Source organism: Capricornis sumatraensis, chromosome X (assembly GCF_032405125.1).
Source record: "Capricornis sumatraensis isolate serow.1 chromosome X, serow.2, whole genome shotgun sequence".
In the NCBI taxonomy this organism is placed as follows: domain Eukaryota; kingdom Metazoa; phylum Chordata; class Mammalia; order Artiodactyla; family Bovidae; genus Capricornis; species Capricornis sumatraensis.
Window position 1 is genome coordinate 62,873,625 of NC_091092.1, and position 15,573 is coordinate 62,889,197.

Consider the following 15,573-nt stretch of genomic DNA (forward strand, 5'->3'; position numbering starts at 1 on the left):
CGTGTCTGAACCCACCACTCCAAATTCCTTGAGACTTACATAAACCAAGGAAAATAACATCCCAATAACCCCATCATTCACGTGCTATGTGCTCATGTGCTCAAACAAACAGTTAGCCAACAATCGATAAACCCGAGGTTACACTCCGATTGATACAGAGAAATTTATGGCCTGTCTGGAGGAAGGGGTGATTAGTGTATGTTTTCTCTTAGGCGATGAGTAACCTAGATACGATCTTCAAGGTTCCCCTGTCTGGAGGGGGTCTTATCCTGTTGTTGTTTTCATAGGCACTAAACACAGAGTTCAGAGCCCATTGGAAAGGTGACCAAGCATGTTCAGCATGAACAGGCCTAAGATGGAGTCCAGGCCCTATGAATTCCTTCTTTAATAACTGAGGCTCTTCTGTAATTGTTCTATCTTCTCAAATATCATGTCTCAGATATGAAATACAAACACACTCATGGCCATCATCTAGCATCCAAGTCTTAGGAGGCACCAATTCAAGGGCACAGATGGAACCTCCAGTGTTTGAAATCCACGGCCAGATTTGTTTCCAGTCTTAGGACAAACCAGTCCCTTGGGCCATTTTTTTCTTGCATCACTCCAAATCAATAGTCATAGTGAACCAAGACATAGATGTCCCCCGTCTCCAGGGTGAGCAATTTGAGTTCATTCCCTGGGGACAGAAACTCTAAAATATCAATAACGATAATTGAGAGAGGAGGCTGAGCCTCTCGAGATAAGGGAGAAGAGACCACAGATTTCTCAGTCTCAAAGTCAAGGACACCTTCCCAACTAGAAGGCTCCTTGGAGGTCAAAAGTGGAGTGTTGCCAAGGCTATTTACAGTCCTCTTCGCTGGATTCCATCTTGGTTGAAAGATGCACACACACGTGGGAGGATCTTGAGATAAGCCAAATACCGACTCAGAACCAGGCAAATAAAGATGATTGGCCAAAGGAAATCCAGAAGAAATGACCCATAAAGGTGATTTAAACTACCATGAAGGTGAGACTCTCTCTGAGTGCACCTGTGTTGTTGCAGAAACCAGTACTTGAGAAACCAAGCACCACACTCGGAGAGTTGGAGAATTCAGGTTTATTATGCTGGCGGGCCCAGAGGAGTTAACACTCCAAGCTCTGAGCCCCCTACCAAAGGGGTTACAGAGTTTTTATAGACAAGACTGTAGTGGGCAACACTGGCTGTTAATAGGCTGGTTTAAACTAAGGGGTTTCACACACGAGGGAACAGCAATTAAGATGGGGAGGGGGATGTCTGACCTTTACACAGACAGGTATGATTAAGCAGGTTTGCAAGGGCCTGGCAGTTACAAAGAGCAGGACAAGGGTGAGTGAGATAATCTCCAGTTCCTACTATTGTAAATCCCCACTTTCTGAGACTGCATGACCTATGTGATCTAGACTTTGCAAGGAGCAAGCTGAGTTACAGAGGCAGATGAGCAAGAGGTTATGTAAAATTTATCTCTTCCTTTTCAGAGTGTCTATCTACATGTATTATACTCTCTTCCTCCTAATAAACTCTTTACTTGTTTCACTGCTTTCCATCTTTGTGGGAATTCTTTTCTGCAAAGTCAAAGGGCCAGGGCCTTGTCACTGATCACTGGTCTGTTGTGGTTGTTGTTCAGTCACTCAGTTCTGTGTGACTCTGCGAACCCAGGGACTGCAGCATGCCAGGCTTCTGTGTCCTTCACTGTCTCCCAGTGTTTGCTCAAATTCATGTCCATTGACTCAGTTATGCTATCTAACCACCTCATCCTCTGCCACTTCCTTCTCCCTTTGCCCTCAATCTTTCCCAGCACCAGGGTCTTTACCAGTGAATCGGCTCTTTGCATCAAGTGGCCAAAGGATTGGAGCTTCAGCTTCAGCATCAGTCCTTCCAATGACTATTCAGGGTTGATTTCCTTTAGAATGGACTGGTTTGATCTCCTTGCAGTCCAAGGGACTCTTAAGAGTCTTCTCCAGCACCACAGTTCAAAAGCATCAATTCTTTGGTGCTCAGCCTTCTTTACGGTCCAATTCTCACATCCATACATGACTACTGGAAAAACCATAGCTTTGACTAGACAGACATTTGTCAGCAAAATGAAAATGAAAATACAGCATAGCAAAATGTATGGGACACAGCTAAAGCACTAAATTTATAGCACTAAATGCATACCTCAGAGAAGAGAAGTATCAAATCAATAATCTGAACTCCCACCTCCAGAAAGTAGAAACACAAAATGAACCGAAAGCAAGCCAAAGGCAGGAAACAATACACTTGGGACCAGAAATCAAGGACAGGGGAAGCAGAAAAACCAATGAAAAAATCAATGAAAGAAAAGATCGGTATGATTGACAAACCTTTAGAAGATTGACAGAGAAAAAAGGGAGAAGAAACAAATGATGAGTATCAGGAATGAAATGGGGGATATCACCCCACACCCTTTAGGCATCAAAAGGATGAGGAATTCTACCAGTAACTTACATGAATGTGACAATTTAAATAGAAATGGAAATGGACAGGGACTTCCCTGGTGGTCCAGTGGTTAGGACTCTGCACCGCCACCAGGGGGCCCTGGTTTGATCCCTGGTCAGGGAACTAAGATCGTCTAAGATGTGCCGCAAGGCCAAAAATTAAAATCAAAAAAAGAAATGGAAATGGACCAATTCTTCAAAAACACGAACTCCTGGGACTCCCCTGGTAGTCCAGTAGCCAAGACTCTAACTCCACCATCCCAGTTCAGGGACCAGGGTTCTATCCCTGATTGGGGAACTAGACCCCATGTGCCACAACTAAGACCTGGCTCAGCAAAACAAAACCAAACCCACAAACTACCAAGGCTCACTCAATATAAAATAAATACTTTGGATAATTCTATAACTATTAAGGAAATAGAATTGATGATTTAAAGTCTCCCCTGGTGGTCCAGTGGCTAAGACTCTGTGCTCCCAGTGCAGCATTAAGTTCAATCCTTGATCATGGAATTCGATCCCACATGCCACAAATAAAGATCGTACATGTTGCAGCAAAGACCCAGTATAGCCAAATAAATATGAATAAATAAATAAAAGCAAAAAAAAAAAAAAAAACCCTCTAACAACCCCATACCCCAGGGCTGCTCACACTTTCTGAGAGGGACCTCTTTCAAAAAAAATTTTCCTCCAAATAGAAACTTCTAGTCACAGATGGTCTCAGTGGAGAATTCTGGCAAACATTTAAAGAAGAATTAATATCCATTCTTCACAATCTCTTTCAGAAAATAGAAGAGGAGGAAGTACTTCTTTATTTTATGAGGCTAGTATTACCCTGACACCAAAACCAGGCAAAGAAAATTTTAAAAGAAAAAACCACAAACCCATATTCCTCAAGAACCTAGATACAAAAAAAGCTTCACAAAATATTGGTGAATGGAATTCAGCAAAATACAGGAAGACATATATCATGGCCAAGGAGAATCTTATTCTGGAGACGCAGGCTGGTCCAATATTTGAAAATTAGTCAGTGCAGTTCATATTAACAGCCTAAAGAAGAAAAAGTCACATGATTATGTTAATGGGTACAGAAAAAGCATCTGGCAAAATTCAGCACCTATTCATGATTCAGAACTCTCAGAAAAATAGGAATAGAGGAGGAATTTCCTGAATTTGATTAAGAGCATCTACAAAAATCACCTCCAGTAGATGGTGAAGGACAGGGAAGCCTGACGTGGCGCGGTCCGTGGGGTTGCAAAGAGTTGGACACGACTGAGCGACTGAGCAACAACAAAAATCCTACAGCTAACATTGTACTTAAAGATGAAACACTGTTTTTCCCTTAAGATCTAGAGGGAACAAAGCAAGGATGTCTGCTCTCACTACCCTTATTCAAGATAGTGCTAGAAATCCTAGCTAGTGCATTAAGGCAAGAAAAGGAAATAAAAGACATACAGATCAGAAAGGAAGAAATACAGCCGTCCCAATTTGTAGGTGACATAGTTGTCTATGTGTAAAATCTCAAAGAGTGTACCAAGAAGCTCCTGGAATTAATACAGGAAATTTAATGAGGCTGCAGAATACTGCAAAAGTCAGTTGTATTTCTATATACTAAATATAAACATATGGACACCAAAATTTACAATGCAATGTCATTTAGGGACTTTCCTGGCAGTCCAGTGGTTAAGACTCTCTGCTTCCACTGCAGGGGACACAGGTTTGATCCCTGGTCAGGAAACTGAGATTCCACATGCCACTGGGCAACTAAGCCCAAGCACCACAACTAGGGAGTCCGTTATGATGCAACAAAAGATCCCGCATGATGCAACTAAAACCCAACACAGCCAAAACAAACAAACAAACAAATTTTAAAAGTTCAGAGTAGTTTTAAAAAAATAAAATAAACCTTGACCTAAGTCTCTAAGCTTCACACTATATTCTCAAAATTAACTCAAAATGGATCATGGACATAAATGTGAAACTTTCAAGGGGAAAAAAAAGAGAAAACCTTTGGGACCTAGGGCTAGGCTAAGAGTTCTTAATTTGACACCAAAAGAATGATCCGTGCCACCTGGGAAGCCCATCCATACAAGAAAACATTAATAAATCAGGCTTAATTAGAATTTAAAAGCTTTTGCTTTCTGAAAGACTCTGTTAAGTGAGAGCGTGAAAAGACCAGCTACCGACAGGGAGAAAATACTTACAAACCATGTATCTGAGAAAGGATTCGTATCTTAAATATATAAAGAACTCAAACCCAACAGTAAATCAATCCAATTAGAAAATGGGCAAAAGACATGAAAAGATCTTTCACCAAAGAGGGTACGCTGATGGCTGCTAAGCTCATGAAAAGATGTTCAACATCCTTGTCCACTAGGAGAAGGCAAACTAAAATCATAATGAGATTATCACTACATGCCTGTCAGAATAGTAAAATAAAAAATTGTGACAACACCAAATGTCAGTGAGGGTACAGAGAACTGAATCACTCCTGTGTGCTGATGTGAATGCAAAATGGTACAGCCTCTATGGAGAACAGTTTGGCAGGTTTCTTATAAAAGCAAACATGCAACTACTGTATGACCTAGCAATTGTAGTCCTGGGCATTTATCCTAGAGAACATAGATTCAGTTTCGCACAAAAATCTGGACATGAATGTTTATAGCAGTATGTAGCTCCTTTGTAACAGCCCAGAATTGTGAAGAACTCCAATGTCTTTCAATAATGGATGGTAAAGAACTGTGGTCCATCTACACTATGGAGCCCTCAGAAATACAAAGGAAGGAACTAGTGATACGCTCAATAATTTGGAAGAATCTCCAGAGGACTGTGCTCAGCGTTGAAAAGCAATCCTAGGACTTCCCTGGCAGGCCATTGGTTAAGATTCCGGCTGTCTACTGCAGTGAGAGTGGGTCCCTAGTTAAGGAAATAAGATTCTACGTGCTGCACAGCTAAAAACAAAACCAAACAGATCTTGATTACCAAGGAATATGGAAGGGCTGGAGGCAGAGGAAAGGGGGTATGATTATAAAAAGGACAGGAGGGAATCTCGAGGTGATGGAAAGGTAGTGTTGTAGCCATGCATTTTGGGAAACACACTCACTCAGAAGAACATGCAGATAGTGGAGTGCAGTTTATTACATCCGTGGGGCCAAGGCAGAGTCTCCTCTTAGCCAAGGACCCCGAGCAGTTTCTGTGAAAACCTTATATACCCTAAGTGTATGTGCCCAAACCTACCTCCCCAAATTCCCTGAAACTAGTCTGAACAAAGGAAAAGAAAGATACAATCAAAGTTAACCCATGATTCATATGCCTTAAGCTTAGGTAGTTAACAGTGGACAATTAATAGGCCTGTGGTCATACCCCAATAAGCATACTAGAATTATGATTCTATTTGGTTACACAGATAATTAGGGTATTCTTTTAGGCAATGGAAAGTCTAGGTACGAGCGCTGGGGCTCTTCCTTCCAGGGACTTGATATTCCAGTTGGTATGTTGTTTCCATAGATACTGGGCATATAGCTCAAAGTCCACAGTCCAGCCCAAGATGGAGTCCTGCTTTCAAGATGGAGCCTGTTCTGTCTGTTTCCTCCTTCAATATCTTGGCTAGATCAATGTCACTACCTATTTGTGAAATCACAATATAAAAAATGGACAAAAGATTTAAATTGGCAGTTTACCAAAGAAAACATGAGTGGATAATAAACATATGAAAAACAATACATCCTATTTATCCCTCAGGCAACAGAATTTTTATTTCTTTGGCTGCACCGGGTCTTAGTTGTGGCATGCAGAGTCTTTAGCTGCAGCATGTGGGATATAGTTCCCCAACCAGGGATCGAACGCAGATCCCTTGCATTGGGAGTGTGGAGTCTTGGCCACTGGACCAACAGGGAAGTCCCAGGAAACACCACTGAAAACCAGAATGAGATATCACTTTACACTCACTGGAATGGCCAGGATAAAAACAATTGTTGGAGAGGCTGTGGAGAGATCGGAGCTCTCATCTATTGTTGGTGGCTCTGATGGTTAACTTTCTGTGCCCAGCAGAGCACAAAGTCAAGGGATTAGGAAGCAAAGCCACTCCCATTTCCAGCCCCTGTTGCCTGTACCCACAAATCCTGGCTGCAAGAGAAACAGCTCCGTACACCGAACGCTGAGTCAGAAAGTACACAGCCTTGTGTACACAGGCTTCTGGAGACCCTGGCCCTGCCTCAGAGGTGTCGCCACCCAGCTGGCATGACAACTGAGTCTGAAAGAGGGCCTGCCACTCTCCTACCCACCAAGCCAGCTGCTTCACGCTGGAGAGTGACATTAGTCAATTCCACGGGCAGAGGAGGCCACACTGACTGTCCATTCCAGTAAGGACAAAACGCTGCCCCTTGCATCATGGAATGAATATCATACACACTAATATTTAAAGGGCTTTAATTTGGTAAATTATCTTGCTTCTGGTTTATCTTGTTGAATTAAGTCAGATTGCCAATTTACCTGCTGGGCACAATGTATATATCGACTCTTTTAACGTTTTTTGTTAATAAAGCTCATGGTAGAGAGCAACGATATATTGTCAAGAGTGGAGGAAGGGTTTTTAAAGGAATTGTCACACAATCAAGATATTCATTTTGCTCTTTGATCTAAAAGGAAGCAAGTGATGCTGTATTTTCGAAATTCCTCTTTGATCTTTCATCCAGAGCCAGTTCCAGCAAATATCTTGGAAAGTTGTAGCCCTATTTAAAGAATCTTTTAGAGAGATGCGAATCAAAACTGGGAAAACGTGTCATCTCACATAGGTCAGAATGGCCTTCATCAACAAATCTACAAATAGGGAATTCCCTGGTGGTCCTGCGGTTAGGACTCCACGCTTTCCTCCAGAGACAATCTATAGTTGCATCTGGTGGACAGCTGGTACATGAGAAATCCCGGATTTCCTTAATCCAGTTTCTGGGGATTGAAATAGCTCAGATCTTGAGTACAGTCCCTTAGGTGACAGGACTGTAATCTTTTCAAGGGCTATTCTAGTTCCACCTTACACTCACTGTTAGACCTTTGGTGGGCCCTGAACTCCAGGTTTGGACCCTCTGCCCTGTAAGTCTGTCCACAGCTCTGCTCAGCTTCTCTGACCTTGCGGGACCCAAGCAGATGGCCTTAGAGGATAAACCTCCTTAAATGCTGAGCTCATGTCTCTCTCACTTTGCTCCCTCTTCCATACCTTGGCCTCATGAGTCTTCACTACCTGTTATCACTTGCACGTTTTCCAGCAAATGTTTTCATACATTGTTGAGCTTGCCTAGTTGTTCTCAGTGAAATCTGGGGTTCAGATGGCTTACTCTGTCCTTGCTGGCCACAGAAGTCACTCAGCATTATGCTTTGAGGCTCTCTTTATGACACTGGGTCTACATGTAAATCTTGTTTGTTTGGTTGTTTTTTGGTTTTTTGTTGTTTTGCTTGTGCCCTATAGCCTGTGGGATCTTAGTTCTCCCACCAGGGACTGAACCCAGCAAAAGCAGAGTCCCAACCCCTGGGCTCACAGTGCTCCCTAGTGTCCTACCTGCCCCTCCCTGTCACCAAAAATAAAGCTACAGCAAACTTTGTCTCACATGACAGCATATATCTTGGATCATAGGTGACACAGTATTATAGGGTCTTAGGCCAGGTGTGTACATACTTAATTGAACTAGATACTGACAAATTCTTCTCCACAATGACCGTGCCACTCTGTATTTCCAGCAGTAGTACACAAAGGCTCCTGTAGCCCTATATCTCTGCCAGCATTTATTTCATATTATCTGTGCTTGTGTGTGTTTGCCAGTCTAATGGGTAGAAATGGTATCTCACTGTTGTTCTCATGTGATTTACATTTTCTCTGATAATCGCTGGGCTTGAGCATCTTCTTTTGAGGCTTCTTGGCATTGGGGGTTTAATTTAGGATGTAAAACAGAGAATTGATTAACCAGGAAGCAGGAGGCAATAGCTACAGGGAGCCTGTGCCACCTTCAAGGCTGGAAGAACTCAAGAAAGAGCTTGGATACAGGCCTCAAAGCTCAGAGAAGGAGCCCTGCAGAGCTGGAAATCAGAGCCCAAGGAGAGGGTGCCACCAAGCTGTTGCCAAGTGGCTGTTGCCAAGGCTTGGGGGAAGGGTCAGGTCAGCCGGAGGAACCAAAAGCAGACAGGACTCCAACCTTTCAGTCTTCCTCTAGGGCGCCTACTGGTGGAAGCCAACAGACAGTCAGTCAGAAGAGGAGGAAGTGTTGAAAGCCCAGTGTGGCCGAGCTCTGGGTTTGTATGCCTTTCAGCTTCTCAGTCTCAGCCCAAACCCTTCTACATGTATTTGAACTTCTATCAGCGATGGTGATGACTGTATGTTTCTGCCGGACCAAATGCCAGCATCCTCCCTAAAAATATGCTCCACCCTCTCCCCAAGGAAGAGAGAGGCCAATCCCCAAGAGCCTTTTTTTTTTGAATCTGAGTTCCCTGGCCAGTGATTGAACCTGGGCTCCAGCAGTGAGAGTGCCAAACTCTAACCACTGGACTGCCAGGAAATCCCCCCAAAAGCCTTTTTAATCATCTCTGATGACAGCCACGGTGCTGATAATGTTAATTTCTCCTCTAAATGTCATAGTCCCATTTGAATAATCTGTGATCCATAGACTAAATTGTAAAGTTATGTATCAAAAGGATTGCTATATAAAGTAATAAAAGGGAGGGAGAGGAAGCAGAAAATTTAATTCAGTTTCAGTATGGGCAAAGGACCCAAATAGACATTTTCCCAAAGATATCCAGATAGCCAACAGGTTCATGGAAAGATGCACATCACTAATCATCAGAGAAATCCAAATCAAAGCCACCATGAAAGATCACCTCATGCCTGTCATAAAGGCCATCACCAAAGAGACAAGTGATAACAAGTGTTAGCAAAGATGTGGAGAAAAGGGAAGACTTCTGTACTGTTGGTGGGAATGTAAATTGGTGCAACTACTTTAAAAAACAGCAAGGAAGTTCCTCCAGAAATTAAAAATAGAGTTGCCAGGACTTCCCTTGTGGTCCAGTGATTAAGGCTCTAAGCTTGGTTGGGGAACTATGATCCTGAATGCCCCAGTGACAGCGACGTTAAGTGCTCAGTCATGTCCAACTCTTTGCGACCCCATGGACTATAACCCTCCAGTCTCCTCTGTCCTTGGAATTCTCCAGGCAAGAATACTGGAGTGGGTTGCCATTCCCTTCTCCAGGGAATCTTTTCAACCTAGGATCAAACCTGGGTATCCTGCATTGCAGGCAGATTCTCTACCATCTGAGCGATCACGAAAGCCCCATGATGTGGCCAAAAGTTTTTTAAAAAATAATTAAAAAAAGATAGAATTGCCACAGGATCCAGCAATTCCATTTCTGGGTATATATTGGAAGGAAATCAAATCACTATCATGATGAGTTTCTGCACATCCGTGTCACAGCAGCATTACTCACAATAACCAAGACATGGAAACAAACTGAGTGTCCTTCGGTGGATGAATGGATAAAGAAGATGTAGTATATTATATATATATATAATGGAATATTACTCAGCTATGTAAAAGAATGGAATCTTGCCACTTGGGACAATGTGGGTATACCTTGAGGGCACTATGCTCAGTGAAATAAATCAGAGAAAGACAAATACTGTGTAATTTCATTTCTGTGTAGACTCAAAAAAAGCTGAAGAGATAGAATAGAAAGGATGGTGGTTTTCAGGGGCTGAGGTAAAAGAAGACCCGGTGATCAAGGGCACAGACTTCTGGTTAGAAGATGAATAAGTTCTCGGATCTAAGGTAAAGCGCGGTGGCTAGAGTTAATACTACTGCAGTGCACACTTGAAAGTTGCTATGAGTAGATTTTAAATGTTCTCACCACAACAACAACAAAATGAAAATTCTATGAGGTGGAGAATGTGTTCACTAACTTTATTGTGGTCAACATTTTGCAACACATATGTGTACCAAATCATGCTGTACACCTTCAACTTACACAATGATCTCTCAATAAAGTTGGGAAAAAATTTGTGAAAAATTAGCTGTGCCGCTCCAAGCTCTGCCTACTTGGAGAATTTTCCTTTGCAGAGGAGAATGGTTATTAGAAAGAAGAGGGCCTGGCCTTTCTATAAAACCCTAGAGCTCTGCACAGTGATCCCCTATCAGTGCTGGCCAGAGACTCCACACAGCCTCACCAATTCCCACAGACATTTTGAGCATTATTGGATCTGCTGGGTCATAGGCCCAGTTGGAAGTGAGAGAGCAGCCCAGATTCACTGAAGAGTTATCTCCTGCCCGGATCCCCACACAAAACAGGCAGCCTCACGAGTTACACAGTCGATGGGTCAACGTGGCACACTTGCCTGTGATATATATTCCACGATCCCAAAGAGTACAACCAGACATTTTTAGAGGTGGTTGATGTAGGTGCACCTGTCTTTCACCTTGAAGAGGGTAACTTTACATTCTGTACAGCACTGAGCTTCCAGAAACTTCAGTGAAGTTTTACATCCTTAGATTTTAATGGAGTAAATCTCCCACTTACTGGTCTGTATATGTCTTACAAAGCATCTCTAGTACTCTCTGCTTCTTGCTCATCAGATTAAATCAGAATGATGTCATCAGTGCAGTGGACCAGCAGATTTTGTGAGAAATGGTGAGATAGTCTGAGTCTCTGAGCAGTACATTATGTCAGAGAGGAGAGGTGACTTGACCCTTAAGTGTGCTATTGGCCCTGCCAAGTAAAAAGAAAATGCTTCTGATGGACTTCTTGTATTAGAAAAGAAAAGAAAGAAAGTGAAGTTGCTCAGTCATGTCCAACTCTTTGTGACCCCACGGACTGTAGCCCACCAGGCTCCTCCATCCATGGAATTTTCTAGGCAAGAGTACTGGAGTGGGTTGCCATTTCCTTCTCCAGGGGATCTTTCTGACCAAGGGATCGAACCCGGGTCTCCTGCATTACGGGGCCGATGCTTTACCGTCTGAGACACCAGGGAATCCCTTTGCATATTGGTATGGAGTAAAATAGTCAATAGGCCAATAGCTTCATAGCAGGGACCAGGGGTTGTGTGCTGACTGCTTCAGGAAAGAAACTATCTGAAACAGCAGCTATCATTGGAGTCACCGCCTGATGAAGTTGAAATCAGTCTGTAGTCTTTCTCCAAGATCCATCTACCTTCTGCACAGACTCAGATAGATAAATGGGGATATGAGCCATGTCATCCCAACCATAACTTTCAAATCAAGGCACAAATACCTGCAATTCCCACTAGCAATTACATCTTTGTGTTCCTGCCCCCGCAGCAGCCAAGGTTGTGCTGGCATCTTGATCTCATTGAACTTTGGCCACAGTGGAGTCCAAGTTGAAGACATCCAACCAAGTAGTCGGTTCGAATCCCTGCCAGCTACATGGGTTAACATGAATATAGACTCTCCAGTAAATGCACCCAGCTCAATAAATTATATCTAACCCAACATTACATTCCACCCTCTTGGTATAACATCCTTAGAATCCACTCTCACACAAATGCTCCCAGATGTCTGTCAGTAATAACTAGCAAAAATCTTACTATTCTTTTGGGGTTACAGCTGTTTCCTCTTGGGTCTTCCCTGTGCCCACACCCCCAGAGAATGCTGAGACTGGGCTCTCCTCATGGGTCTAATGGCAACGGGTCTCGTGGAGAATGGGTATCCCCTTGCAAAGCATCGGAGGGCTTCCACGACAGCCCTAAAAGTTTTCTTACTTTTTGTAGCCTTGGAGCTGAAACGTGCTGCAAGTCAAGCACAGCATTTCATCTTGCAGGTTGAAGAATCCCAGTGTCAACTTAATTGCCAGCCTCTTTGGGTTTCTCATGTGAGAGATGGAGCCCTGAGTGGTGAGGAGCAAACGGTACCTTCAAGCCAGAAGATGAGATTCCTGATGCCACCCTTGTTACCAGTTTCTCCATCGGTCTAGATCCAACCAATCAGGAAGCAGAAGCAAAGGCAGGTCATTCCCTGGCTTCCTGAGAGGGAATAATAATAATAAATAAAAAGTCACTTGGTCGCGTCTGACTCTTTGCGACCCCATGGACTATACAGTCCATGGAATTCTCCAGGCCAGAATACTGGAATGGGTAGCCTTTCCCTTCTCCAGGGGAATCTTCCCAACCTAGGGATCGAACCCAGGTCTCCTGCATTGCAGGTGGAGTCTTTACCAGTTGAGCCACAGAAGGAATATGGCCTTGCCAACTCCTCGATCCTGCACATCCAGCCTCCATAGCTGGGAGACAACACATTTCTGCTGTTGAAGCCCCTCAGCTTGTAGTCCTTGGTCACAGCCGCCCCCACAAACTCATATGGCCCCTAAGGCTGGAACGAAAAGCAGGATTGCAACTCCTCAAACTTAGCCACATTGATGGGAGCCCTGAGAGGTGACACTCAGTGTCCAGGTAGGGGCAGAGCCTAGCCAATGCTGAGGTCTCCAAGCTCAGAAAAGAGCCCCAAGGGGGGCCCCAAGAAGAGGGGCATTTGTCACCTGGCATTGGTGCCTCGGTTTGGGGATGCAACAAAGCACAGTCCCTCTTGTCTTCAAGGCCAGAGGAGGGGTGAAGAAGGACTTGTGAGGGTGATGCTTCCATGAAAGCACACCCTTTCTTCCTCCTCGGGCCTCACAGTCTCCCTCTAACAGCCTCTGAGAGCAGAGCTTAGGATGGGGCCAGCTAGCCAAGCAGGAATGGGATTTTCAGTCTCCGCTCTAGCGTCAAGACACAGAGGAGAGCAAAGTCGGTTGGCACTCAAGAGACAAGAGCTTAATACCTGGCCTTGTCACACTCGTCCTGGGGCATACAGAAAGGACTGTATAGATCCACTTTACCTGGAACAGCCAGAGCTTGGAAACAACACTTTGTCCACCAATAGGCACATAGATGTGTAAACTGTGGTACGTCTGCACCATTCCCCAGCAGGGCATGGGACAGAAGATGCCATAAGCGGGGCTGTGTCTGGAACAAGTAGTGGGTAGGGGCATATAGGGCTTTCTGTGTTGCCAGTGTTGTGAGTGGTGGATTCAAAAGTGTCAACTTCAAGTGAGCATTTTATGTCATGCATGCTAAGTCCCAGTGACAACATTTTGGGGGGATGTTAGGGCAGTGAAATTACTCTGTATGATACCATACATTTGTCCAAATCCACAGAACACACACCACCAAAAGTGAATGCTAATGGCAGCTGTGGACTTCAGTTAATGATAACAAATCACTATTGGATCATTAGTTGTAAGAGATGAAAGAGAGGAATAAAGAGGGAAACTGGTGAGGAACTGAAAACTACACTGAAATTCTCTACTTGCCACTCAATGTTTCTGTAAACCTAAACTTGTTCTAGAAAACAAAGTCTGTAATTTTTTTTTTAACCTTCCAGAAAGGCATCCCAGGGTTGACATGGCAGCTGCATCTCATCAGGACCCTGGGCTTTCTATGTTGCTGCTCTGTCATCATCAACAGCCAACTTCCACTCTCCCAGGCTGGCCAGGAGATGGAGCCAGGCAGGGAAAGACACACTTTGCTTCTTTCAGGGCATAGCCCTGAGCTTCCGTCCCAGTGGCCCCACCTAGGTGCAAAGGAGTCTGGGAAATGCATCTTCAGCTGAGTGAAGACATTCTATTGTTATGTAAGAACAAGAAGACATGTTCTGGGGCCAAGAAGCAGATGCTGTTTTAGGTGGAGATTTAAGAGGGGATGATTAGGGTAGACAAGTCTTGAGGGGTGATTCATCAATAGGAGCAGAATAGCAGGGCAAGAGCCGCAGAGGTGTGTGGTGTTGTTAGCTGGTGTTTTTAGGGATGAAAGGTGGTTACTGCATGTTTGCCCCCGGAACTAATCAACAGGAGCCAAAAATGAGAGATAGAGAAAAGACAAGGAAGATACAGCAGGAGAACAATCCTTGATGAGTCACAGTGGGGTGGGACCTGGTACCTAGGTGGAGAGGGTGACCTCCGATTTCAGCTCACCTCACTGAGGGTTCTGGGCTGGGGCTGGGGCTGGGGTGGAGGAGGAAGATTTGATGGTGAGAACGGGGGCAAAGATGCCTTCTACTGGTGTTTTGTAGTGACTCAGCTAAAGAGGACAGACACCAAGACCTCCGCTGAATATGTGAGTTGGGCAAACCAACACAGATCCACAGGACTGGCTGGCCGTCTGTCCCAGCGGGTCTATTTGAGGTTTCTGTCATTCATTTGAGGGGGGGGTTTACTGCCTGAGAGGGCCAGGCAGCCCAGGGCGCTCTACCCCTGGAGCCTAAAGCTGCAGGAACAAGGTGCCCAACTGTGGCTGAGAGCCCAGATTGCCCCTGGAAGGCCAGCAGGGTAAGGGGAACAGGCCACGTGGAACCGCAGTGTGGGACCCAGTGATGGGTAAAATGACAAGAGCGCCTCTTTGTTTCCAGGTTTTTATTTGCCTTTTATAATTCTGATATTTATGTACATATATATATATACTTTTGTTTTTTGTAAAGGGCTCATCGACAGACCAAGCAAAGGCATTCAGGGTGGTGGTGGCTGCTGGGAGAACTGATCTTTCCTTTTTTTGTCTATTTTTCTTTTTTCCTGGGATGGGATCATCAAAGCTAATTGCTAGAAAACCTAGAAACCACCTACAGACTCAGACATCTGCCTACACACTAGTGGCATATGGGGAAAGGGCGAGGGCACAAACTTGCAAAGTCGCGGTGTATTTACATTTCCAAGGCGGGGGGCTGGGGGGATCGCTGAGCAAGGGGCTGAACAAGTTCAGACTGGGGTTCGGGGGGTGGGTTGCTAAGGGGTCCTGGGGCCGGGGAAGGAGGTGGGCCTGGGCAGGGACAGCGGAGCCCACTTGGATGTTGTATGGTGGGCACCGAAGGCAGCATGTGTCTGGAACTCCTGAAAGCCAGCTGCAGGGTTGGGTGAGCCAAGTTGACACAGGCAGTGGGGGAGGACTCTGGTCTGTTCAGATGGCCCCCTCCGTACCCATGGCCAGCTTGTCCAGTTCCCATCCCAGCTGGAGCAGAGATGGCCGAGAAGATGGGGGAGACAGCGGGGACACCGACTTCGGTCCCCTGTCCCAGTCCGACTGGCCAA